Source organism: Pleurodeles waltl, chromosome 9 (genome assembly GCF_031143425.1).
Source record: "Pleurodeles waltl isolate 20211129_DDA chromosome 9, aPleWal1.hap1.20221129, whole genome shotgun sequence".
Classification (NCBI taxonomy): Eukaryota; Metazoa; Chordata; class Amphibia; order Caudata; family Salamandridae; genus Pleurodeles; species Pleurodeles waltl.
This window is the reverse complement of record NC_090448.1, coordinates 890,943,195-890,969,759: the sequence shown is the minus strand read 5'-3', so window position 1 is coordinate 890,969,759 and position 26,565 is coordinate 890,943,195. Positions and strand designations below refer to the sequence as shown.

At 44.4% G+C, this 26,565-nt stretch overlaps 1 protein-coding gene across 2 annotated transcripts in view; it reads left to right on the top strand.

Moving 5' to 3' along the window:
• The first annotated feature begins 18,882 nt into the window (after nt 1-18,882).
• PRIMA1 (proline rich membrane anchor 1) overlaps nt 18,883-26,565 on the top strand; it is a 558,838-nt gene continuing 551,155 nt past the window's right edge. For both annotated transcript variants that reach the window (XM_069208228.1, XM_069208229.1), the window contains exon 1: nt 18,883-19,597. The gene's annotated coding sequence lies outside the window, so the exon portion shown is untranslated. The remainder of the gene's footprint in view (nt 19,598-26,565) is intronic.

The window sequence follows — 26,565 nt, the reverse complement described above, 5'->3', positions numbered from 1 at the left end:
CAGGGAGACCACAAAAAGGGGGGGAAGAAAGTAGAAAGACATGTTCAGTGCATGCAATACAGCTACCGTTGGCGGACACTACAGACACAGCAGCCCTCTGCACTACACCATGCACTTAGAGTTCCCTAATTAATCACAGGGCCATGGGGTACAAGGCCTATGCCCGATTGCTGCACACATGGAAGTCACAGGAGCCTGACTAGGGGTAGATGGCTCTTAACACTGGTGGGGTGGGGTGCCACATAGCCTGCCTCACGACGGGACCTTGCCTGCAAAACTCACTCTGGCCTAGGGGAACCCACTGCCCACCTCCCCCACAGAGACACCTCCCATGCGCGCTGAATCAGATGAATGTGACTCTACTCACCCCCTTGTGGCTGCTGTGATGCCCTCAAGCGCCCATCCAACTCCGGATATGCCACCGCCAGGATACGGAACATCAGGGGGGTCATGGTGCGACGAGCACCCCTCCCACGTTGGGAGGCCATCCCCAGCTGGGCCTCCGCCGTCTTCTTGCTCCAGCGGCAAATGTCCTCCCATCTTTTATGGCAGCGGAAGCTCCGTCTGTGGTGGACCCCCAGGGTCCAGACTTCCTTGACGATGGCACGCCAAATATCCTTCTTCTGGTGGGCGCTGACCTACAGAAATAGTACAGGGGAAAAGGAGACAATGCAACCATTTGGACCGTCACAGTCATTGGCCCACGTTCCCACCCTTGCCCTGATGCACATACACTCACCGTCATTTCATGCATGCCTCATTCCCTCCCTCATCTCCCATCCACACCACTCCAAACAGGCATTGCCCATACAGCATGCTCACAGTGTACTCACCTGTTTGTCTGGAGGACCGTAGAGTAGCGTGTACTGCGGGAGGACCCCATCCACTAGTTTGTCCAACTCCTCCGATGTGAAGGCAGGGGTCCTTTCCCCAGACACAGTAGCCATTGTAGCTTCCAGACTGACGTCACAGCAGCACTTGCAGTGTAGGTCCTCTCCTGTCGAAGATCAGGTATCAAGTGAGTGAACAGACAGAAAATGGCAGTCACGTTCACGGCGTACATCGTCATTGGCTCCTGGGACCCATAGGGTCCAATGTTAACCAATGCAGGATTGCGCCGAGGTCTTCGACCGCCTACCGCGACGGTTTACAATGCCAGCACAGTTACCTCATATCCCATTGTCCCACCTTACAGGTCAGGCAGCTGCCATTTCAGGGGGCCACATAGCATTAATTTTAAATGCGTCACACATATCTAGGCCGTGCATACACACTAAGTCAGGCACATAGCAGATTGACAAATGTGTGCAATAAAGTTGTGTTTTCGTACCTCAGTGTTGGTTGACCCTCTGCTCGCTGTTCTCATCCATAAAGCACATCCGCTGGGGCAGGTGAGGAGATGGCGGCATCCTCCGGTGTACAGACCACTGGTGGACCTGTCGACAATGGAAGAGCGACATGTAATAGTGGCCTACAGCCTTGATCGTGCCACAATCAGGGAACTGTGTGCCCAGTTGGAGCCAGACCTCATGTCAGCTATCTGCCATCCAACAGGTATCCCCCCTCTAGTGCAGGTCCTGTCAGTACTCCATTTCCTGGCAAGTGGGTCTTTTCAAACTACAGTGGCCATAGCATCAGGGATGTCCCAGTCTATGTTCTCAAATGTGTTGTCCAGAGTGTTGTCTGCCCTGCTGAAACACATGTGCAGCTACATCGTGTTCCCTCAGGTGGAGGATTTGCCTACAGTGAAAGGTGACTTCTATGCTCTGGGACATATCCCCAACATCACAGGTGCCATTGATGGGACACATGTGGCCTTGGTCCCCCCCAGCAGGAGTGAACAGGTGTACAGAAACCGGAAGAGTTACCATTGAATGAATGTGCAGATGGTGTGTTTGGCCGACCAGTACATCTCCCATGTGAACGCCAAGTTTCCTGGCTCAGTGCAGGATGCTTACATTCTAAGGAATAGCAGCATCCCTTATGTGATGGGGCAACTCCAGAGGCACCGTGTGTGGCTATTAGGTGAGCACATGGACCCTATACAGTGTGAATAATTGTCCGGGTCTGGGTTTGTCCCTAAGGGTTAGTGCGTTTCTAACAGTTGTCCCTCGACATTTGCAGGTGACTCTGGGTACCCCAACCTGTCATGGCTACTGACCCCAGTGAGGAATCCCAGGACAAGGGCAGAGGAATGCTACAATGAGGCACATGGGTGAACTAGGAGGGTTATAGAGAGGACCTTCGGCCTCCTGAAGGCCAGGTTCAGGTGCCTCCATATGACAGGTGGTTCCCTATACTACTCACCAAAGAAGGTGTGCCAGATCATCGTGGCCTGCTGTATACTGCACAACTTGGCTTTGCGACCACAGGTGCCTTTTCTGCAGGAGGATGGTCCAGGTGGAGGTCTTGTGGCAGCTGTGGAGCCTGTTGACAGTGAAGAAGAGGAGGCAGAAGAAAAGGACATAGACATCAGAAACACCATGATCCATCAATACTTCCAGTGAGACACAGGTAAGAATACATCACTGCCACCTACATCTGATAAAATTGTTCCACCTCTCATCTGTCTGTCACGTTCACCCAGTGTATGGACCCTGATTTGTCACTTTCCCTTTCGATTTCACAGATGTGGGCCCCACTGTGTGACCTCTGCTATGTAACCTCATGGACTAGAGCTGTGTGACATAGGTATGTTGACAATACAATGGACATTGGTATTTTCCTTAGTTATAGCTAATACACATTTGTGAAAGTACAGACTGACTCCAGATTGTTTTGTGATTTAAGGGTGTTTATTTAAGTGGAAATTAGTGGAGGGGGTTGGAAAATGGTCAGGGGTGATGGTGGAGGAATGTCCATGGCAGAGTCTATTTGTCTCACAGGTGCATTGTCCAAAGGGGCAAAGGAAGTGCAGCTAGGGCATTTTAAGGATGGACAGGGTGACAAAGTGGGACAGAAGGATGACAATCAGGGTAGTCTCATTTCTTGGCGGCGGTCTTGGTATTGTTCTCTGTCTTTGTCCTGGATCTCAGGGACCATTTGCGGGGTGGTTCTCCATCTGCAGGGGGTGGTGTCCTGGTGTCATGGTCCTGTGGCGGTGCCTCCTGTCCACTAGCGCCGGCAGAGGTGGAGGGCAGTTCATCATCCAGGCTAGTGTCAGGGGCCCCTTGTTGTGCCACAGTGTCCCTCCTGATGTTCACAAGGTCTTCAGCACCCCTACAATGGTGCCCAGGGTGGTATTGATGGACTTCAGTTCCTCCCTGAACCCCAAATACTGTTCCTCCTGCAGTCGCTGTATCTCCTGAAACTTTGCCAGTACCGTTGCCATTGTCTCCTGGGAATGATGGTAGGCTCCCATGATGTTGGAGAGGGCCTCGTGGAGAGTGGGTTCCCTGGGCCTGTCCTCCCCCTGTCGCACAGCAGCCCTCCCAGTTCCCCTGTGTTCCTGGACCTCTGTCCCCTGAACCGTGTGCCCACTGCCACTGCCCCCAGGTCCCTGTTGTTCTTGGGGTGGTGGGTTAGCCTGGGTTCCCTGTAGTGGTGGACACACTGCTGCTTGACGTGTCCTGGGGACAGAGGTATGGGCCCGCTGGGTAGGTGCTGTGCTGGTGTTTCCTGAGGGGGGAGGCTCTGTGGTGGCCTGTGTCAGGGTGAGGGGAACTGACTGTCCCGAGGTCCTGGATGGGCCGGGCTGGTCATCTAGATCCAGTTGGACAGAGCTGCTGTCATCACTGTGGGCCTCTTCTGTGGGGGGAGTGGACATGTCTGGAACCTCCTGTCCGGTGACGTTGGGTAGGTGTCCTGCAGGGGTGTAAATGCATAGTTTTAGTATCTGTGTGTGCCATAGTGTGCAATGGGTGGGTGACTCTGAACCCCAGTGCTTCCATTCCTGTGTAGGAGCTTGTGTGATAATTGTTTAGGGGTCTGTGTGGGTATGTTTAGTGGACATGCAATGGTGATGGGTGTCGATGCTTTGTTGTTGCATGCAGGGCTTGGTGTTCGGATGTGTGGTTTGTGCTAGTGGGACATATGTGAGGAGTTGGAGTGAATGGGGTGATGGCGAGGGTGGGGGTATGTGATAGCATGCAGGTAGGGTGGGGGATGAAGTAGTTAAAGATTTAACTTACCAGAGTCCATTCCTCCAGCTACTCCTGCGAGGCCCTCAGGATGCAGTATAGCCAAGACCTGCTCCTCCCATGTTGTTAGTTGTGAGGGAGGAGGTGGGGGTACGCTGCCAGTCCTCTGAACCGCAATGTGGTGTTTTGAGACCACGGAACGCACCTTCCCCCGTAGGTCATTCCACCTCTTCCTGATGTCATCCTGTGTTCTTGGGTGATGTCCCACTGCGTTGACCCTGTCCACGATTCTGCACCATAGCTCCATCTTCCTAGCTATGGTGGTGTGCTGCACCTGTGATCCGAATAGCTGTGGCTCTACCCAGATGATTTCCTCCACCATGACCCTGAGCTCCTCCTCAGAAAACCTGGGGTGTCTTTGCAGTGCCATGGGGTGGTGTGGGTGATGTGTGAGGTGGTGTGTTTTGTGATGTGTGGGGTGATGTTTAGAGGTGTGTAGTGTTTTGTGCGTGGATGTGTATGTGTGATGGTGTTGTGTGCCTCTGTATGCTGGTGTTGTCTTTGCTTTGCTGTCTCTCTGGCCTTCTTCGGATTTTTGGGTAGTAAGGATTTCTGGGTAATGTGGGTGTGTGTTTTATATTGTATTGGGTATGTGGGAGTGGTGTGTGTATGTGTGTCAGGTGTGTGTATTTCGAATTGTCCAATGTGGGAGTGTTTTGTACATGTGTGTGTATTTTGAGCGCAGTGGTGTGTACCGCCAATGGAATACCGCGGTTGAAAGACCGCCGCGTGGATTCGTGGGTCGTGATAGTGTGGGAGTATTCCTGTTGGCGTGACATGGAGGTTTTGTTATCGCCAGTTTATCACTGACCTTTGGTGTGGCGTACTTGTGTGGGTGTCTAGATTTTGGTGGTTTCTGAGCAGTGGGTCGTAATAGCTGTAGCGGAATTCCGTGGCCGTGGCGGTGTGTTGGCGGTCTTCTGCACGGCGGTAAGCGGCTTTTACCGCCAATGTTGTAATGAGGGCCTATATGCTCTAACCAGTAGTTCTACACCTGAGTATATTGAGGAACATATGCATTCCATTCAGCTACCAACTCTAACTAGCGAGCTACAAGCCACTGCCACAGCTTCCATCTCAGTGGCCAAGATGCAAGAATCACTAAAACCATCCCCAATCCAAAAGCTTGTGGGAGTGACGGACTACAAGCCGAAATATATAAGTAGTGGCCACATTTTCTCATCCTCTTTAATGAAATTCTAGAAGGGTGTGCTTTACCTAGCTCATTTACAGAAGCAGTGATTATTAGCTTCCATGAAAAGAATATACCCCCTGAAAAACAGGCTCATAGCATCTAATTAGCCTGCTGAACAGTGATTATAATATCTTCACAAAACAATATTGCAGCCAGGTTAGCCCCTTTAGCACACACTCTAGCCCATTTAGATAAAAGTGTTTTTTTTACCTACTCGGTTGATCTGATATAACACTAATTTTCTGCTGCAGGCTACTGACTATTACTCAAATAACACTACAAAGGCAGCCATTATTATGCTTGACGCTGAGTAGGCAGTCGACCTAGCACAATGGGAGGTCATGTTTGCTGTACTAGTGACATTTGGATTTCCCCTAATTAAATCAGAAAAAGTGGGGTGTATTTCCATCAAAAGGAGCACTAGGCAAGGGTCTCCTATGTCACTAGTTCTTTTTGCTCTATTCATTGAGCCTCTGGCCTCCGCATTAAGGCAAGATCTGCAGATCAGGGCTCCCATCCAGGGTGCACCCAAGATAAAACGCCTTGTGAGTTATATGATTTTATATCTGGCCTCCGAGTGGCAAAATAGTCTTAATGCACTTGCCAAAATTCAGGCATTTACAGATATTAGGGGCTATAAAATAAATCATGCCAAATCTAAAGCTTTCCTATTCAACAGTACTCCCTCGGTTTTCCCAGTCAAAATGAGACCACAATACTTTTCCCATGAGATACCTCGGGATTTACTTCTCTTAAAATTTCACAGATCTATTTAGATTAAACTGTACAACCATCCTTAACAAGGTGCGTGGGTTAGTACTTCAATGGCATTACTTGCCTCTTACTATCATACAACAAGTTCCATTTGTTAAGATGGTTTTTCTTCCACTATTCATATTTAATTTTTCAAACATCATGATCAAAATTCCTCTTTCTTTGATTAATGAAATGGATCTAATGCTGCACCATTTTTTATGACAAAGGAAGAAGGGCCAAACTAACTTGATAACACTACAGTTGAATGCTGAAGACAGAGGGTTGGCTCTCCCGCAAATTAAAGGATACTATCAAGCAGTCTTCCTTGACTTGCTTGTCCGTGCGGCAACAATGAAGAAGCATTCTGACTGTTTTTATCTCCAGCAGATGTTGTGAGAGACCGACATCTGTCTGTCTGTTTTCTTAAAAGCAACAGAACCCCCTAAATGTACTAGATATAAGCTACCTCGCACTGTGGTGATGAATTTAAGAGTTCCCAGTTGATCCCTATATCCACATAAGAGAATGCTCCCGGGTAAGAGTACAATTAGAGACCGCAGTTATTAGAGGATGGGAAAGGATGGGATTTCTCAGGCTCCGTGATTTTTTGCTGACCAGGGAAGTGAAGTCTTGGGAGTGACTGACTGCCAATAATCTAGCCATCTCCACGAATTAGCATTCTCCGATCTGCCATTCGTAATTTATTTTAAAGCAATTCACAAGTATTTAATACTCTCAGCGGGGAATCAGCAAAGCATACTGTGTGACCTGTCTGACAGGAATAGGGAACTGGTTTCTATATTACATCAATTACATGAGGCAGTGCTTTCATCATTTCGGATCAAACTGATGGCCTCCACAGAATGCAAGATTGACCCATGCTCTGGGCCCGGTATAATCAAATGGCCTATAAAGTCATTTGTGGAGCAAATTACAAAACAATGGCTTTCTATTCCAATTGGATGCTGTATTATTATCCCTAACGAATACAAAAAATGTATTCCACCAACTCAGCAGCATGTTTTAGATGTGGTCACAGAAAAGGTGACTAGTTACATATCTGTTTTACATGCCCAGCTCTTCGCTGTTTCTGGGAAAATATATTTCAGTTTATTAGGGATAAGCTGCAAATTCACATAAATCCAGACGCTTTAGGGGCCTTATTTGACATGTGTGCTCCATATAGGCAAATTACTCTACAGCAGCAACAATTTCTTTTTAATGCCATGCTGATTGTCAAATCTCTAATTTTCAAAAATGGAGATCCTCTGAGGTTCGTACTTTAACCTATGGTTAGAAGATAACGAAGGGGGTTAAACAGTTTGAAGAGCTGACATGCAATAGGCGTGGTCAAAACATTTAGGGAAATTTGGTACGACAGGCTGGATTGAGCCACAACACCAAGCATTGAAGCTCTTAACTGTTATTTTATTGGTGCCGGCCTTTTAAACCTGTTGGAAATTTTTTGATGACTGGTCTCTAGATGGTATATCTTCTTTCTTTTTAAGTATTTGTGCTGGATATATGTAAAATGTATTTGTAAATGAATATTTATAAATGCTTAAAGCATGATGGGTATTTGTAATTAACTTTGTCTACTTGACCAACATTTGTTTGTTTAAAAAGCATTAGAATTGCAATCATTACTAAACTGACAAAAGTGTAAATGGTTTGTTTCCTGACACTGCCATATAGGAGACTGTGTTTTTGATTTAGCATACTTACTCCATCTCCTTGTGGATTTTTTGGGTTGTCCTTATGTGTGATACAGAATCATACAGGACCAAAAATAGGCAATACAAGATAGACTCAGCTGGCGCTAAAACTCCCAAAACACAGAGAGATGTATTAATCACTCATTGGCTTGTAGTGCACAAATGGTATGGTTGTTCATGAGACATGCAATAAAAAGGGTGTATGGACAAGGATGCAGAGAAGGAGACATGTTGCACAGGAGCATGGCACAAATAGTCTGGGCACAATTGTGTATGCCTGTGTTTGCATACATTAGCACATTAGAGCCTAAACTGTTTACTTTGGCAAAGCTTACTTTCAATTGTCAGTGTATTTGAAAGTTCTATATTATACCATTTTCTGCTTCAATTTAGCAAGGGAGGTACATTAGGTTACGGTTTTGAAAGGAACGAAGACGTGGCCTGGCTAGTCTAATTTGAGAGGGCTAGAGATTTGTAAGTGGTGTTTCTTCAAGAACATCTGGTCCTGGGCAGGACCTTTATTTTTGGTATGGAAGTGTTAGAAATGGGGTCTCTGGTTGGCAGTCAGTTTGCACTTGGTCCAAGCAGGGACCCTTACTCTAGTAAGGGTGAGGGAGATACACAGCTCAGATAAACCCTGCCACCCCCTTGGTAGCTTGGGACATGCAAACAGGCTTATCTCAGAGGCAAAGAGTAAAGTATTTGTACAAAACACACACAGTAACACATTAAAAGCACTGCAAAAGGACTCCACAGCAGTTTAGAAAAATAGCCTACATTTATCTAAATTAAACAAGACCAAAATGACAAAAATCCAACACACACAAGCAAAGATATTATTTTTTTTAAATAAAAAGTCTTAATCCATAGAAATCAATGGATGCGTTAATTTAGCACAAAGTACCTGGTTTGCGTCAAAACTAAAGCTGCAAGAGCGACGGTGCATCAGAAAAGCAAGCAATGCGATGTTACGATTCCTTACTCCCCCCGAGGCTGTGCATTGATTCTTTTCTTGCAAGGGAGGCCGTGAGTCGATTCCAGGTGCACAGCCTCGGGTCCGTACAGGGATGCTGAAGACTTTGATGCCCTGGATCCGTGCGTGGAAATTTCCGACACGCTGTGCGAAGAGTCTGCTGTAAGAACAGGCACTGTGTCATTTCTCCAGCCGCGAGGTAGGTGCTGCATCAAATTTTCAGCTGCTGGACAAGCACTGCCCTGATTTTTTTGATGCGCACACAGCTCTCAGTGGATTTTCCGCTGCAGGTTGCCAGCTTCCACTGCTAAGGACCCAGAAACTGTATTTGGCACCACTTAGCAAGTCAGGACTCTCAGCAGACGAGCCCAGGCACTAGACTCATCAGGATATGCAGGCTACACCCCAGCTCCCTTGGTGTCATTGTCTAGAGGGAATTCACAACAGTTCAACTATCAGTCTGACCCAGACATGGAATACACAAGCAGGCAGAGGCACAAAATTGTTAAGCAAGAAAATGCCCATTTTCTAAAGTTTGATTTCAAGCAGTTAATTTTTGGGGAAGGATCCGAGATGTGTGCTCTAGTCAGTTCGAAGTGGCTGTAAAGAAGAAGCAGGTAATTGCACACCTTGAGTGACTCACCTTAATTATTTTTCAAGACTTTCTATTGAGAGTCACTTTGTGCTCTTTGGTTTTGGTGTTGCTGGACTGCACATGGAAGTTAGTTGATAGTGGGTAGTTGTATCAAGGGGTGGTTGTGGCTACCAAGAGGGCAGAGGGTTTGTCCTTGGTGATATTTTCTTAGGTTAATTGTAAGAGTATCATTGTTCCAAGTTACAGTACAGACTACCTTCATTTATGCTGGTATTATGCTCCCTTATTTCATTCCACAATGTGTGTTTTTATGATAGTAGTGTGATTTGAGACTGCAGTTTTCTGAGCTATTGGGAGTCATAGGCAGTAGAGATGATAGTAGTATTGAAACTTAATGTCCCGAGCCATCGCAAAAGCTTTCATTACCTTGGGGGTATCAAACAAGGTGGTCAATACACAGATGTTACTAACCTAGGATTGTTTTAAGATCTTCTCGTTTCACAAATGATGATGCACGGCTCATAATTCTGGTAATGGTAGCCTGGGAGAGCAATTTTTTCCTGTAATGTATTTTTGTGCTCTTTGTAACTAAGAACAAAAAGCATTTTGCACAGCTCTAGGAAAACATGTCCTTACTTAAAAGGTGATCAGGTTAAGTGTTGCCCAGTCTGAGAATACAATATTTGTCACTATTTAGGGTTTACAGTTGGTCTGCAAGGGCTCGACTTCTGAAAGTTAGGCTTGGACAGGCCAGGAGGAATAGGTTCTGTTTTACATGCATCCAGAGTCTGATCTGATGTGAAGTTTGCTGGGCATAATAAAACATCACAAAAACATGTAGTTTATTGATCTTCAGAAGCATATTGAATAAGGGTATCAATCAATCAATCAATCAGTTTTTGTAAAGCACGGTTACTCACCGTGAGGGTCTCAAGGCCCCAGTGGTGGTGGGGGGATGATGAAGCCTCATCCAAAGAGCCATGTCCTGAGGTTCTTCCTGAAGATGGTGAGCGCTGGGCTTTGTCTGAGGTATAGGGGCAGGTTGTTCCAACTCTTTGCTGCAATGTAGGTGAAGGATCATCCTCCGGCTGTGATTTTTCTAATGCGAGGGATAGTGACCAGAGATAGTTGAGCCATGCCGAGAGATCTTGCAGGGGTGTGGAAGGAGACGCTGTGGTTCAGGTAGGCCGGAACAACAGTGTGTATGGCTTTGTATGTGTGGGTGAGTAGCGAGAAGGTGATTTGTTTTTCTATCGGGAGCCAGTGGAAGGTCCTCAGGTGCTCGGAGATATGTTCTTGGTTTGGGAGATTAAGGACAAGTCTGGCAACAGCATTCTGGATGAGTTGCAGCTTTTTGATGTTTCTCATCATGGTGCCAGCATAGAGAGTGTTGCCATAGTCAAGCTTGCTTGTGACTAAGGCATGGGTGACTGTCCTGCAGCAGTCTTCTGGGAGCTCTCTTTTGTGAGAGTTGAGCTTGAGGCAACTTTCTCTCATCCAGGTGGTGATGGCTTCCATTCCCAAGTGGAAGTTCCTTTTGGCCTTGTCCAGGTCTTTGGTGAGGGACACAGTATGGAGCTGATGGGTATCCCTCAATACTGAAATAAAATGTGGTCATAAGATATCACAACTGGTTTGAAAGGTGTGTCACCATAACGTCACATTTGGGTAACAGCACAGTGAGATCAAAAATAACCCAGGGTGCAACCTCAGCATGCATGTAAAAAAAAGCATTTAGACTCAAAAGCTGCCTTTGGGACAAAATTGTAGGTTAGGTGCAGGATCACATTTAGGTGCAAAATCACCCGTAGTGCAAAATCACAAAGAGAGCAAAAACAATTTTAGAACCACAAATGAAATTCAAGTGCAAAAACACATTTATATGCAAAATTAATTTTTGATCCAAAGTCACTGTTGGTGCATTATAAGCTGTAGTATGGAAACCCTTTTTTAGGTGTAAAACACATGTAGGTGCAAAAACACATTCATATTCAAAATGTAGATTTTCCTAGTAAGTTATGAAGGAAAGTCTTAATTTTATTAAAGACACGGAGGCGAGTATTATGCTTTCTCTTTTCTTTATTTTTAAACAGCACCTGCAGTCAAACTACAAAACCCATAAGGCAAACGACAGTAGCTAATGGGAAACGATTAGTAGTCCATGAAACACACCAATGGCCATCGAACTGACCCAATAATACGTATCTTGACTGAGAACAGCCCTCTATTCTTGCGGGAGCTTAATAAGTAGGGAATAAAGGAAAAATGGTACAACAAATACATATAGCCATTAGAACGGATAACATCTCCTTAAAAATCCACAAAGGTCCAGCAACAGAGTTCGGAAGAGTCTGTGGTTGTGGGAGTTGAGCATTCCAGGAAGAAGGAAAGGACGGAATCCCAGCCGGTGGAGAAAAGAAGCAATCCTTAGGCAGAAGTCTGTTGAGTCATTGAGGAAGCTGGAAGGGAGGGAATAAACAAAATCGTGAGAATTGTAGAGGTGGGATAATACTCGCCTCCCTGTCTTTAATAAAATTAAGACTTTCCTTCATAACTTACTAGGAAAATCTACATTTTGTGACAAGATCGGAGGCTCCTATTATGCTGTTTTAAAGCGAATCGATAACATTTAATGAAGCATGGTGAATTGGTTTACAATAAAACACTTTAAAAACATTGTCATTAGACCAATCAGCTGATCTGAGAATGTCCTCAAGGCAAGAACTGGCCCAAAAGGCTTTAGAAGCCATAGCTCCTCTGGCTGAGTGGGCACCAAAAATGGAGGTATCAATACCAGCAAGGGACATAACCCAACGGACCCAATGGGCCAAAGTGAGAGAGGAAACAGGGTTGAAAGGTTTTCTAAAGGATATAAGGAGTTGGGAAGAAGGGGAATTCCTCAAATCGGCTGTCTGGTGTTCATAGGCTTTCAAACACTGGCCCACACTTAACTTGGGGTGATCAGGGAAGAAAGGGTAAAAAACTGATGAAAGGTTAGTTTTGGTACTTGTATAAACATTCAAAAGAACACCTGTTAGATTAAACTGAAGAGCTGTAACATCTAACGTTCTAACGTCGGATAAATGTTTAAAAGAAACGAGACATAGCAGCATGGTAAGTTTGGCGGACAATTGTTTTAATGAAAGCATTGAATTATCAGGTCAAGAAATAAAAAGATTTAATACAGCATTCACATCCCATAAAGAACTGTATTTGGGTTTAGGAGAATTAGAAAACTTTACTCCCTTTAACAAACGGCAGACCAATGGATGTTCTCCAACCGGTTTTCCATTGATGTAAGAATGCTTAGATGAAATTGCTGATCTGTACAAATTGCTAGTACAAAAGGACTTACCTTTGCTGGCTTCCGCCGCCAAAAAATTAACAATCAAAATTATATTTGTTGTAAAGGGATTAACGTGTTTTCCCACACACCAGCTATGCCAGAGCAACCAAGCTGATCTATATGCCTTTTTTGTTCCTGGATCCCAGGCCAGATAGAGGAAGTTTGAAGCTTCCGACGAACTAGGAAGGAAAGATTGGGGTTCCATGATATTTTCCAGGCAGAAAGAGAGAGTAGGTTCTGAAGAATTAGACTGTGGGGGAGGCCAAGGGGATTGGTCAAGAGACCTGGAAAGGAGGGAATTAAGAGAGGAGCATCTATTGAAAGTTCCAAGAGGGTGGGAAACCATACCTGGGAATACCAGAAAGGAGCTATGAGAACTAATGTTGCCTGTTGACGTCTGACTTGAGCCAGCAATCTGGAGATCATGATGAACGGAGGGAAGGCATAGTTGAGGGAAGAAGACCAATCTTGAGAAAAATCATCGAAGGCTAACGCTAGAGGATCTGAGTGCCAGCTGAAGAATTGAGGGAGCTGTGCATTGAGACGAGTTGCAAAAATATCTATGTAAAAAGGGCCCCACTTGTGCTGTAGAGTTTTGAATACTCCGGGATGGAGCTTCCAATCGCTGGAGTCTCAAAAATGCCAATCTGCTATGGAATTGGGACTGCCCGGAAGGTATTCTGCTTGCACTGAGATCTTGTTTTGAAGACAAAACTCCCAAAACCCTTTCACCAACTCCGCTAAAGGCTTGGACTTTGTGCCTCCTAGGTGGTTGATGTAACGAACTGCCGAAATGTTGTCCATTCTGAGAAGAACAGAACAATAAACTCTGTCTCTTGCCAGGCTTTTGATTGCAAAGGAGCCGGCAAGCATCTCTAAACAGTTGATGTGCAACCTTGACTCCTCTAAAGACCATGTGCCTCCAGTCGAGATTGGACCACAACGGGCTCCCCAACCCAGCAGGCTTGCATTTGATTCTGACACAAGATCTGGGGCTGATGCGAAGATAGTCCTGCCGTTCCAGGCATCTAAATGGTCTATCCACCACTGGAGTTCCAAACGGGAAGCTTGGTCTAAAACGATGGTATCAGAATAGGCAAGACCTCTTTGGAGATGACAAATTTTTTTATCTCTGAAGAACCTGATAATTTAGTGGCCCTGGAAAGATGGCTTGAATTGATGATGAAAGGAGGCCTACAAACCTTGCCAGAGATCTGAGGGAAAGGAGAGAACTGCGAAGGATCAGAAGGATTTCTGATTTGATGGATTTTATTTTCGCTGACGGAAGAAGAAGGGTAGCAGAGACGGAATCTTCTAAAAAACCTAGGAACTCGACTCTTTGATCTGGGTCTAGAAAAGATTTCTCGGAATTGATAACGAAACCTAGATCTGAAAGAAGGGTGCAAGTGAGATGAACATGAGATAGAAGAGCCATGCGGTTCTGGTTCATGATGAGAATGTCATCCAAGTAAAAAATCAACCTGATTCCTCTGGCTCTGAGAAAAGCCACCACTGGTTTCATTAGCTTTGTAAAGCACCATGGGGCTGACAAAAGACGGAAGGATTGGGAAGTGAAGTGGAAAGTTTGATGGAGCCATTGAAATTGAAGAAATTTCCGAGAATCTGGGTGCATGGGGACTGAGAGGTACGCATCCTGAAGATCGAGATGCACCATCCAGTTGCCCTGGAGCAAAGAATCACTGAGGTGGAGGATAGTCTCCATCTTGAAATGGTGATAAACAACAAATTGATTGAACTGTTTTAAATTGATAACAGTACGCATCTTTTTGTTTTTCTTTTGGACCAGAAAGACTGAGCTGACGAAACCTGAGGGATCTAGGGAACAAGGGGCGATTGCTTGTTTGAGTAACAGCGATTGAATTTCCACGGAGATCAATTCCGACATTTGAACAGAAAACTGAGGAGGATGTGGGAATGATTCTTGAAAAGGTTCTGAGTAGAGCTTGATAAGATAACCTTGGATGGTATTTAAAAGCCAAGGATCTGCTGTTAGATCTCGTCATTTTGGAAGGTACAGAGCAATACGGCCCCCCACAACAGGAGAACAAGATATTTTACTTACCGGGTTGAGAAGAGAATCTGGTGTTGCGATTGCCTCTGTTTCTGAACCCCCTGTTTCTTTGGGGGTAAAATTGTGGCCTGTGCTCCTGGTAACTGTTGTTGGTGTAGCAGCCACGGGAACCTTGATTGGAGTAGCCACGGCCGGCAAAGCGGTTCCTGCCTCTGCCGGCCGTGGAGAAAACCCGAGATGAGAACATTTTCCTCAAGGATTGCTGAGCTTTGTCCAAGGATGTAAAAGTAGCAACGTATTTGCTCAGCTCCTTTATAAATGAGTCACCAAAAAGAAGACCCTCAGCCTTGGTGCCTGGATCTGAATCTGCAAGGTTGACTAACTTGGGGTCCAGTTTAAGCAGGAGACCCTTCCTCCGTTCATGAGTTATTGCTGAGTTGGCGTTGCCGAGGAGACATAAAGCGCGCTGAGCCCACAGCGACAATTCCATAGGATCAACTGTGACGTGTTCCAAACGGGCAGATTCAGCTATGTCGAATATACGGGTCAAGGGCCCGACAACGTCCAAGATTTTATCTTGGCAGTTAGACCAAGCTTTGTCCACACCCTTACGAGGGTCCTTCCCAAATTTTGTAAATAACTTAATTAGAGAAGAGTCAATAGTGGGAGTAACGGTAATTTTAGACGGTAAAGCGGGACTTGGGCATTCAGACTTCAACTTTGCATGTACTTGCTTGTCTAAGGGGGTACATAACCTGGAGGTGACATAATCCGCCACATGATCAGCAGGTAACCACTCAGTAGAGTGTGGGTGCTGAATATCGATGGGGTCAAACATTGGAATCCCCTCTGCATCCATTATTTTGCATGATCCGAGGAGCTCTTTGCTCTCACGTTTAGATTTCTTGGGAGGAGGAGTGGAGAAAATATCTCTGTTGTCCTTATCGGAATTATCCGAATCCGACTGATGATCATGCAATTCATCATCTGTGTCAAGAATTTTTGTAATAATAATCGGGGAGGACACATGTTTAGATTTCTTAAGACATTTTTTAGAAGGTCTGGATAAGTTTAACCCCTCCTTTGATGGAGGCCTTTGAGGAGCCACGTCCTCTGTCCTGTGTGAGGAAACCTCGCTTCCCAATAACGTCATTTTTAAGTCTTTTGAAGTACTAGGACGCTTTCTGCTATCCCCCGCAGATTGGGCCATCATGGTTTTTTAAACCAACTTGACTACAGAATTCTCTAAGTTTTTAGATAATTTGTCCCAAGAAGCTGAAACACCTGGCTCAACTGAGAAATTTAAAAAATCATTTAAAGTGTCTTTAAGGACTTCTTCCTCCTCCTCCTGGACAAGCTGAGAAAAAGGGGAGCTGTCCATGGTAGAAATAATGCAGTATTAAACAGTAAAAAAGCAAAAACAGGATGGAAGGGGTTAATTCTTCTCACAGGATAGGCTAGGCCCTACCTAGGGGCGTGTACAAGCTGATTTGGAGGAAAGCCGAGGCTCATGCGCATGAAAGAGCACACTTGACTGCCTGAGGGTAGAAGGACAAAAACACTCTGTGCCGACTGAGCAGGAACAACGAAAACCAACAGCAGTAAGGCGGCAAGACGCTTACATGTTTACCCTCAACTGCCGGTCAAAATTGCCACTGCACGTTGAGGGGAAAACGTTAAAAAACGAAGGAACGGAGAGCGCGCGATGCGGGGCGCGAGGGTATGAATGCGGCTACAAGCAAACTTCAGAGGAAATAAACGCGTGAGAGCAAAGCGCTTATTAATAATGAAAACACATAATGCAGAGCACCACATTGCACTTTAAGGAGCAGAAACAGATAATACTTATCTTGACTGCGAGCAGCTAGAAAGAGGGCTGTTCTCAGTCAAGATACGTATTATTGGGTCAGCTCGATGGCCATTGGTGTGCTTCATGGACTACTAATCGTTTCGCATTGGCTACTGTCATTTGCCTTATGGGTTTTGTAGTTTGACTGCAGCTGCTGTTTAAAAATAAAGAAAAGAGAAAGCATAATACTCGCCTCCGTGTCTTTAATAAAATTAAGACTTTCCTTCATAACTTACTAGGAAAATCTACATTTTGAATATGAATGTGTTTTTGCACCTACATGTTTTACACCTAAAATAGGGTTTCCAAATGAACCCAATTACTATCAATACACTGCCCAAATATGGAGCCGCTGCTTGTACCAGCTACCCTGTCCTTCATTGTGCAGGTGACACAGGCCTTCACTTCAAAGGGGTGAAAGAAATGCCCCTTACGGAGGGTGCATTAAGGGACTGCACCCGCCCGCGGATGGATGTTTGTGGTATCCATTGGATCCCGTTTAGCCCCTAAAGGGGGTTGCCCTTCAGGAGCACACTGGCTGCCCACCATCTTTTAGTGGCACGCAGTCAGTGCACCTCGTCGCGCCTTTTTGCCTCTGTGCAATCATTCATAATACAAGGCAGCAGAAGCAAAGTGCTTCCCTCATTTGCATGGGGCCCCAACACCATGCAAATGAGGGAACGCACTCTTAGGATGCACCGGCGCTATATTTGTGCTCGCACTGTCCATATAGTAGAACAGACTGCAGCATCTGCGCCCCCTTCTGTAATACAACAGCACTAGGGGCTCATAAAACAGGTGCACGGGCCTGTTGCTCCCCCGGGGAACTCTCTGTAACGCAGCCCTAGGAGTGGGGTGTCACAACTAGCTGCACATTTACTCCGTGTACATGAAAAATACGGTTACCAAATGTCATGTTAGGTGTAAAGGTGTGCATTAGTATGAGATCATATTTAGCTGGCAGCACACTGAGGTGCAAAATCATGAGTGTTTGCAAAATTAATTTAAGTGTGAAAGTCCATTAGGAGTACAACTCACACGTACGTACAAAATCACATTAGAGGTATACATTTACCTTTGGTACAAAGTATGATTCATTGAAGTACCCATTTAGGGCACCATAACATTGAAAAGCGAAATCATCTTTGGAGCAGCTTGATCGGGAGCACGTAAACGCTTTTAGAATCATAAATCATATTTAAGTGTAAAATCAAATTTAGATACACACACATATTTAGAAGAAAAATGTAAATATGTTTGCGAAAAATCACATTTAAGTGTTTTCTCGTTTGTAGGTGCGAACCATGGTGCCTCCCCCAAAACTGAGGGAGTGTCATGTACAACATTTTCGTCCCCATGTCTATCATTCACATGAATTACGGGGGTGAAATGTTTAAGAAGAACTAAACTGAAAACGCATTTTTCAAAAGAAATGAGGCAACCTATTTGGCGACTCTCTCAAAAAAGAGGGGATGTGTGGGGAAGAACTGAAACTACAACCAGGTAAAATCCCTTCAACTCTTTTCCATATGTTCTGGAAGAATTCGGAAACCTTAAACCGTTGAATGTCAGTCGTGAATAATTCATCCCGTCCTGGATTTGCTCTTGGCATTCTGGTACCTGCAATCTTTATTTTCCTCATATAAAGACAGGGATACAAGTGCCCGATTTGTTTAAGAAAATATAAACGCCACTAGATGAGTTACGCGTCCTAACGCTAGAACTTACGTCCTGGTGGAAATTCCAGCTACTCGTGATTCTTGCTGGATGCAGTTCTTGCACGTGGATTTTCAGCAACTCTTTGAACAGATGTTGAAATAGTTCAATTCTTCTTGAATCGTAGGGTTTCTTATTTTGTCTAACTGAATCCATTTGTTTCGTTTTTCTGTGTTAATGTGTCTTAGAAGTCTTTTTTCCCCCCACTGGACACATAAGTGCAACGTTGTAAATACAAAAGACATAGTTCGCAACTGATCTCTTCAGAAACCGTTTGTAAGGATTCCAGCTGCGTCTCTCGGGTGCCTACGGGGTGGCGGTGGCAGCGCGGATGTCTGAAAGGCGGGGGAAGCCTCCCTGGGACTGAAGACAGCACTAGAGCCGAATCAGCGTTTCTGCCGCGTGAGATTCTGTCTGTGGTGTTCCCTCGGCAGAGAGCCCCGTGGGAAGTGCGGGAACCCCCTCCGAACGGAGAATTCAGTGTCACCGAGAGGAGGGGACAGCCGGGTGCCAAACACACAGCGGCCTGAGCGCCAGGGGATGAAAAATCACTGCAGCACGCTGAGAATAGATTACATCCAGGGAAGGCTGGCTTTGCTCAGTGTATTTTTTTTTTCTTGTGTAGCTCAAGCGCTGTCCTCTGTGCTCTCCGAGATTAGTTTGGCAAACCTCTCTCTTACACAGACTCAGTACACGCTCTCACTGGGCAATATTGACAGACAGTTGTGATCTGAGCAAAACCACTGGCAGGAGGAGAATACCACACCTTCCTTTTACACACCCACAACAGACCACAGTGTCACGGTAAAGTCAGCTCCCAGTCTCTCTCGTGCTTGAGGGGACAACTCCGAGCAGCATTTATCTTTTTGATATGTCATTTTTAAAAGCAAATACATTTTTCTCTCGTGGGAGGCACTTTGAACTTCCGAGTCCTCTTTTGGCTGTTTCACTGAGTAATTAGATGAATTTATGTACGTTTCCTGGGATTTGGCATTTGCACTGAGAGTTCAGCTGAAGATGTTTACGTCTTGTTAGAGAACTGCAATATTTTCGTTCCAGTCGCTGCCTGAGAGACGCCGCGAGTCTGATTCCTCGCCTCTCCAAGGCCAGCACTGTCGAGGGACGCAATTGGATGTGGGGCTGCGGGTTTGAACGCATCGCTGGTCCTCGTCCGCCCTTAAACTTTGCCTCAGGTGAAGGGAGAAAGCAAGTGAGCAGGATGAACAGCGGCGGTTCCGGAAATCGCTAGAACATTCCCCAGAGGAGGAATCCTGCCCCGAGGTAAGAGCTGCCGGCGACTTTTTTCTGTTACTATTTGTTGTCTAAAAACAGCAAACAGTGTTGCTGTGTGTGCGTGACAGGGCTTAAAGCGCTGACAGTCCTTTCTCCAGCATTGGATTGGGTTCCTAGTGGAAAGAGAAAGAGTTTCTTAACCAGATTTTCTTCAGTTTCACATACATTTCCCAACCCTACGAAATTTAAAATTCATATGTGACGTATACATGTAACTTAAATTTAGAAAGTTCAGAAGTGTATACACAGCTCTTATTCTTACTTGGTCCGTGCGTGAGCAGCTTCTCTAGTCCGGGGTTTTTGTTTTGGATTCTGGGATTTGTATTTCTGTTTAGCATATTATAAACTAAGGGCTTACAGTCTCAGGATGTAAAGCAGAAAACCTGAACTGGACGAGTTGCTCATTCACGGACTTTGCAAACTTGCGAGCTTGGTGCTGTGCGCGAGAACAGAGGAATTTGCCCAACTCCTCACAAACGTTAGCTGCAGAACATACCACCTTAAGGGGAGCTAATGTTGGCGTAACTCCATATGACGTCAGTCACTACTGAATGTAGTCTCGTTCTCAGCATTCTAGCCGTTTCAGGGAAACGTGGGGACAATGTAAATTGTCTTTCAGGTACATCAAATGTGATACGTTTCTGGGATGTGTGAGAATAAAATCCATGGCCACTGGGGAGACTGCCTGCCGTTCAGGGAAACCTAGAGCATGTCTTAACTTGGGATGTTTCCTTTTTAAATGGGAGTCCTTAAAAACTCATATCCCCTTACAATGTGAGAAAAGAAGAAAACATCCCGGTGAAGAGTAACTGGGCCCCAGGGTGTTATTAAAAAAGAACGTTTCAGACCCCCAGCAGAGGGACGGGCAGCTGTGCTTGGCAGAAAGACTCACATGATTGTTGCAGACCACCTCTGAACCAGTGAATGACAAGGAACAGTTAATCTATGCAGAAAGTCCACGCTGGTAAATTGATTTAAAGGAGAATGGGGCAGAGAATAGTTCTACCTACCTAGTACCCTGTGACTACATCACTCGCGTTCATAGTTTTACCAGCCTCACAGAAATTGGGGTGTGTGAAGCAATTTCTGCAGAGCTGTTATAATTGTAATTTTCGGGAGGGGTTTGTTATAATTTAAATACATTCCAGAGAGGCAAACAAGCAGAATGCATGCAGTTCAAGGAGATATGGACTCTGTAACACACATAAGCGCAACATTGTATGAATTCCGCGCAGTTTGTTTTATTTCTAGGTAGTGCATGGTCGCCTTTGTCTGAGGTTTCCTGAACTAGATACTAGAAAATATTTTTCATGAGGTTTTAGGCAGGTCCCCCAAAATGCACACTTGTTCCAAAATGTCCCTCAGAATACTACTTTTTGTTTTATAGTGGCAAAACTATTTCAGAGCTATCAACATTGCTAAGTCAGTGGCATAAGAAAACTTCAGCCCCGCCCTGCAAAATATATAGAGGAGGGCTCCCACACTCCGGACTCGGTGGCACTGACTCTCCAAATTAGCCATAATGTGGGTCATGGCTGAGTTGTTCAAACATGCAGCTTACCTTCTAGTCTGTGCAGTAGGCAATAGAGAGGAACGATAAGGACCAGTGCCAGAAACAACTGATTAAACAATGTAATTGTGTGATGCGTGGGTAAGGTTACTCAGTTCCAGGAATATTTTTTTTAAAGATTTTGAGCCATATGTACGAAAGCTTTTTCCCATAGACACAGAATGGGTAAAATCCTTTGGTATATCTCGCCCTTTGTCTCTTTTGACAGTTTGGCATATAGGGAGAGGCCACAAGATGCAGTCACTGGGGAAATAGATGGAAGCTGGAAGATATTTCAGCTGCGGTCTCCTAATTGAATGATTGCTCGTTTTATGTACAAAGTACAGTTTACCCCTGGGATGAATTCTTGACACTATATAGTCTGATAGGAACTTTGGATACCCTATAACGTCCTGGCTCCACAGAAGGAGAACAGGGCCATAGCGGAGGTCTGCTCTGAATGTTTAAGAAGCAGGTAGCCACCACATTATGGTCAACCATGAATCTGCCCCAGTGCATACAGTACACCGCTCCTTCTGTGGAACAACATTCACCTTATATAACATAATAATTTGGGGCTTTACAAATAATAATTAGCTTTAGGTCTCATGAGTGAGGTTTAGGCTTTTGAGCTAAGAAGAAACATTCCATGCAAGCCTGTACACTGTAAAGTCGTGCATTTGTCACACAATAAGAGACCAGATTTTTTTTATTAACAATTGTGTGATAAATTTGCAAAGATATACTTTGGGAAAATGTTGGCTTGGGGTTCAGATCACTCTATCCTTACTTAAGGCAAACAGCTGAGATCGGACGCAGAAATAATACTACAGTTTAATGCTTTCCAGATAGTGTACAACATGTTACATCCTAGACAGAGGCCTGAGATTTGTTCATGTCCACCCATGGATTCGGGTGAAATAAATCCAACATTTATACTTTGTCTCTAGCAATGAATCCTTAGCCAATAAGTCTCACCTTTTGGACAATGCCATTGTTTTTTAGCCATGATGCACAGCATCCCTGTGATGATGGCTAAAGAGTAAAAAACATTAACAATTCCTTTGCCGGTCATATTGTAGTTATGTTCACCACACATGAACCCCTACAAAATGACGCAGGCTCTATTTTTGTTTGTTAGCAATCGAGTTGGATAAGTAACTAAAAAGAAAGGAAATGCACAAAAATGTTTTTTTTTTTTTTTTTATAAAAGCCAGCAGTGGAGTGGAAACAAAGGATGGGGACTTAAGTGGGACACAGAAGAAACAAGGGATGTGGAAGCAACATGAGGAAGGGCGAGGTGACACTGAAGGAACATGGAACTGAAAAGTAAAACATGATGCAGAAGCAACTTATGGAAGGTGGGGGGCAAAGAGATCACACATGAGGGAAGCAACAACAGGGAGAGAGGGAACGAATGTTCAGGTGGGGGCATCTACACAGAGAGCAGAAGAAGCAGTGGTTAGCAAAAGGGTGGGCACCATAGGGAGGGTAGGGGGAGAAGCACATACGGGACAGAGAGCTTCAAGAAGTACAGTGGGAGAGAAGTACACAAGAGAGACAGCTCAAAAGCACCTACACTTTCATGGAATGCTTAACACAAAAGAAAAAAAGTAGTGCTTGAAAAGCAAGCAGTGGAAGCTTAGATACAAGCCAATCAAAAGAATGGTAAAGAGCCAATTCTTCATGAAAGGGACAAACACAAGGATAACAACCTGGGACATGAGCAAGAAGCTGACAAATGACTGACAGGAAAACCAACCTGTGGTAAGCAATGGACGTTCTTCAAACCCCTCTAAGTTCTTGGCAAGTCATAATATATGTTGCAACAGGCAGCGAAAAGGCTTTCTAATAGCCTCGACCTAAAATGCATGCTAGATAAAATCACGCCTCTAGACATGCCATTATATTGAGTGATATCTGAGAAATGTCAATCACTGCATATTGTACTGATTGTCTAGGGCGGTTGCCACACCAAATATTGATATATCTTCCACAGCTTTCCTTTTAAAAATAATGCAAACTTTTTTTTAAAATAAAGGGTATTTTGCATGTTAATTAATACAATCTGGTGTAAGTTAACATTGTCCTAGTTCATAAAGGTCTTACTGTTCATTCACTACAAATAACTTATGAAGGAATTTCTAAGCACCATTGCTAACTCTCCATTAAGGTGCCCTTTGCACTGTCAGCAAGTTCCAAAGCTTTGGTGACATGTATCAGTCACAATGGACCAACTTGAACTCCAGGTTGACACGCTTCAGCCACAATGACCTTGCCAAACTACCTTATTGAATTGGCTTGGGCAAAATGGTATACTTCCGACCCTAAGTTAAGAAGAATTGGGCATCATTGGTGTGTCTTAGTTCCCCAGTGGACACATTTGCACACAATCAACAAGCTTAGACTTTACATTAACAAATGCTGTGCACAATAGACCTGACCATGAGCTATCATCACAATGTATTGAGCGTGGCAGACTATCTCACACCCAGTATTTAAATACGCTGAGTGAAATGCACTCCATTGGTGCCCCATTTCAATGTATTGGGCCATCTTTTCGAAGTTGAAGCAGAAGCCCTAGATCATAAAATGCTAATAGGTGCAGTACTCCTGACTGTGTCCTCATAAATTTCATGTTACTCCAGGCAATGAAGCACGACATCTCTTTGAGAAACAAATGCATATATATATTTTATTTTATATTGCACAAGCTTTTGGTGCTGTTGATGTTTTTATGTTTTTTTATATTTAGGCGAAATAAAACTATATTTAATTGAAAAAAAATCAAGAGTTAAACTGCATTCGGTGTAGGTAGACTGCTCGAGATTCCCTTCTAAATGTATGAAACATGGAAGGTGCAGTGCTTACAACGGCCCTGATCATGATCCACGATGAACTAAGTTGAGAGAAATGTATTTCTTTATTTATGCCATTGAATATAATTATGCACGTGGATCTTTTCAAAGACAGCACATAGGCCCGAATTCTGAAAGGCCCACTAAATGGGCAGGGGTTTTCCCCTCCCTCAGAGTTAGTGATACCTGATGTTAGGACTCTGAGGATCCGCCACGAAATGAAAAGCTACTGGGATAATCAGTAATTTTGTGTTTCTCATTTTGTGCTGGACTTCCTCCAATATATTTTGGCTGCTATTAACAGGCAAGCTCTCCCGGTTAAAGTTATGAGACCTGAGGAATTTCCGCAGATGTCATCATTCCGATCTGGGCGGTAACTGTTGCTGCCAAGCCCCTTGCAAATTAGTAGGCCGCTCGTAAGGAGGGTCATGTGATGAAATGGACCCATAGCTTCCCTAATTCAGTTCATTGGATACAATGTACTGACCTGCAATGAACATGAAGCTTTTGAATTCAACTCACAGCACAGCCTTTTTTTTAACAGGAGGACAAATTAGGACCGCATTTAAAATAAAAGCATTGCTAATTCATAATTTAAGAATCGGCCATCCTCTATGTTGCAATAGGTGACGTGATAGGACAGGTATTTCTTTCAGTGGATCACCATGTGACACCCTTTTTCGAATTTCATAGTGTGTAACATTAAGTCCCTGCATAATAGTCAATAAAATGCACTGTGCGTCTAGTTTTCATGTGCATTTTAAAACGGCTTGGAAATGGTTGAAGTTATTGAAGCCCTATCCTGTAAGCTACAACACTTCAACTAAGCTTTACAATACAGTTGGCAAAATGACTCCGGTAGTTGAATGCTTAATGCTGAAACATGCAGTGGCATTCAGAGGCGAGGCAGACTCAGCCTTTCATCCTTCCAAGGTAACCGTGAAATTACTGAAAGGTAGCACTTGTTAATCACAGTGCTTAGAAATGGAAGACGTCTGGTGTAAAGCTCCATGTAAAAAAAAAAAAAAGGGAAATAAAAATTAAGCTTGAAGCAAAATAAATTGTGTAAAGGGGCAAAATGGTATCTGAGAAGACTGTAGGGAAATGCATCGTCTATGTGGCTGGGCAGGAACCTGCGAGGTGGAGTCAGAGGAAGGAGGGAAGGTCAATGTTCAATGTGGAAGGTTCACTGAATTCAATGGAGGGGGGAGAGGGGGCAGTGTTTTGAAATTTTGCAGTTCAGTTGTGCAAAAAGTCATAATGCCAGGTACCCTGGGAGATCTTGTTGTTTTCCCTGTAAATTCCAAACGTTTTTAGTAATTTCTGGTAACTCGTTATGTCTGTTACATTCCCCAGCTGCGCCTATAAATAGAGGCTGGGGTTCTTGTTTTAGCCATTTCCTTTATGTTTAACTCTGCCAAGTGGCCGTTTGCGTTAAAAATAAAGCCCCTTGTCAGGCCCATGGACAGAATACACAGTTGTAAATGATGCGCAGTATCACAGTTGTGCCTAGTTTAATTACACGGAGATGCGGAGTGCATATCAAATGCATAAGATAAGCAGGTTAGTCCTTTAGCACAACACACGCCAGTGACTTGTGCGGTTGTGGACGCAGCTGTTTTCCTAGTGGAACCAGTACTCAGGCAAGGGGGAAACGTGAGAAATCCTCAGCTGTTACTGAAGTCTATGTAAAAAATAAAAATCAGCACTTTGCCAATGTGCTTTGCAAAGTTTGCATTACTAGGGTGCACTGAAGATTATCGTTGTAATTTTTTAACTGTTAAGTATGATACTGCGTGACAATAAAATGTATCAATGAGCAACTTCAGGACCAACCCCACCTAAACCCATCACCCTACAAAAGTCCCATCGATGCAGTGTCTTTAGGTATATATAACAATTTCTCGGAAAAGCAGCAAAAACTCATATTATATGGACTTTCCGTTGAAGATTTGAAACGTTTATCTCACTTGCAGTGTTTTACTTTGCACCTGTTCAATGGGGGGAGAGAAAAAAATAACGTATATATTCGATTTTGTAAACATTTATTTAATAAAATACTCCCAGCCGTTGATCACAATATCTATCAGGCTTCTTATCAATCACAAGGAAATCTTGGGTGATTCAAGAGGGATATTGGTGCAAAAATCACATGTATCTGGTGTGCAGGGCGTTTTTCTTTTTCTCTTTGAGCCAGGGACATTTGAACATTTTCGTTCCCAGGACCACCATGTGGTCCCTATAAGGGACAAACTGTGAAAGTTGCCCAGCCCTAAATCCCTAAATAGGATGAGGCCACCCTCATTGTGATCTCAACCCAGGTGAAGGCTGGCCTCTAGTTCAAGGTTTTCCACCTATGAGGACGGCTGAGCCTCTGCCTTCTGAAACCTAGAAGTCATCCCACCTCCACATGGGGATGGAAGAACCCTGAGTTTTGCAAGTGAGAACAATGACAATTTATGGCTTTGCTCCTGCCAACCTACAAATGACACAGAGTGTTTTTTTTTGGTTCTATTATTTTGTTTAAAAAAGTTTATCTATTATTAGCA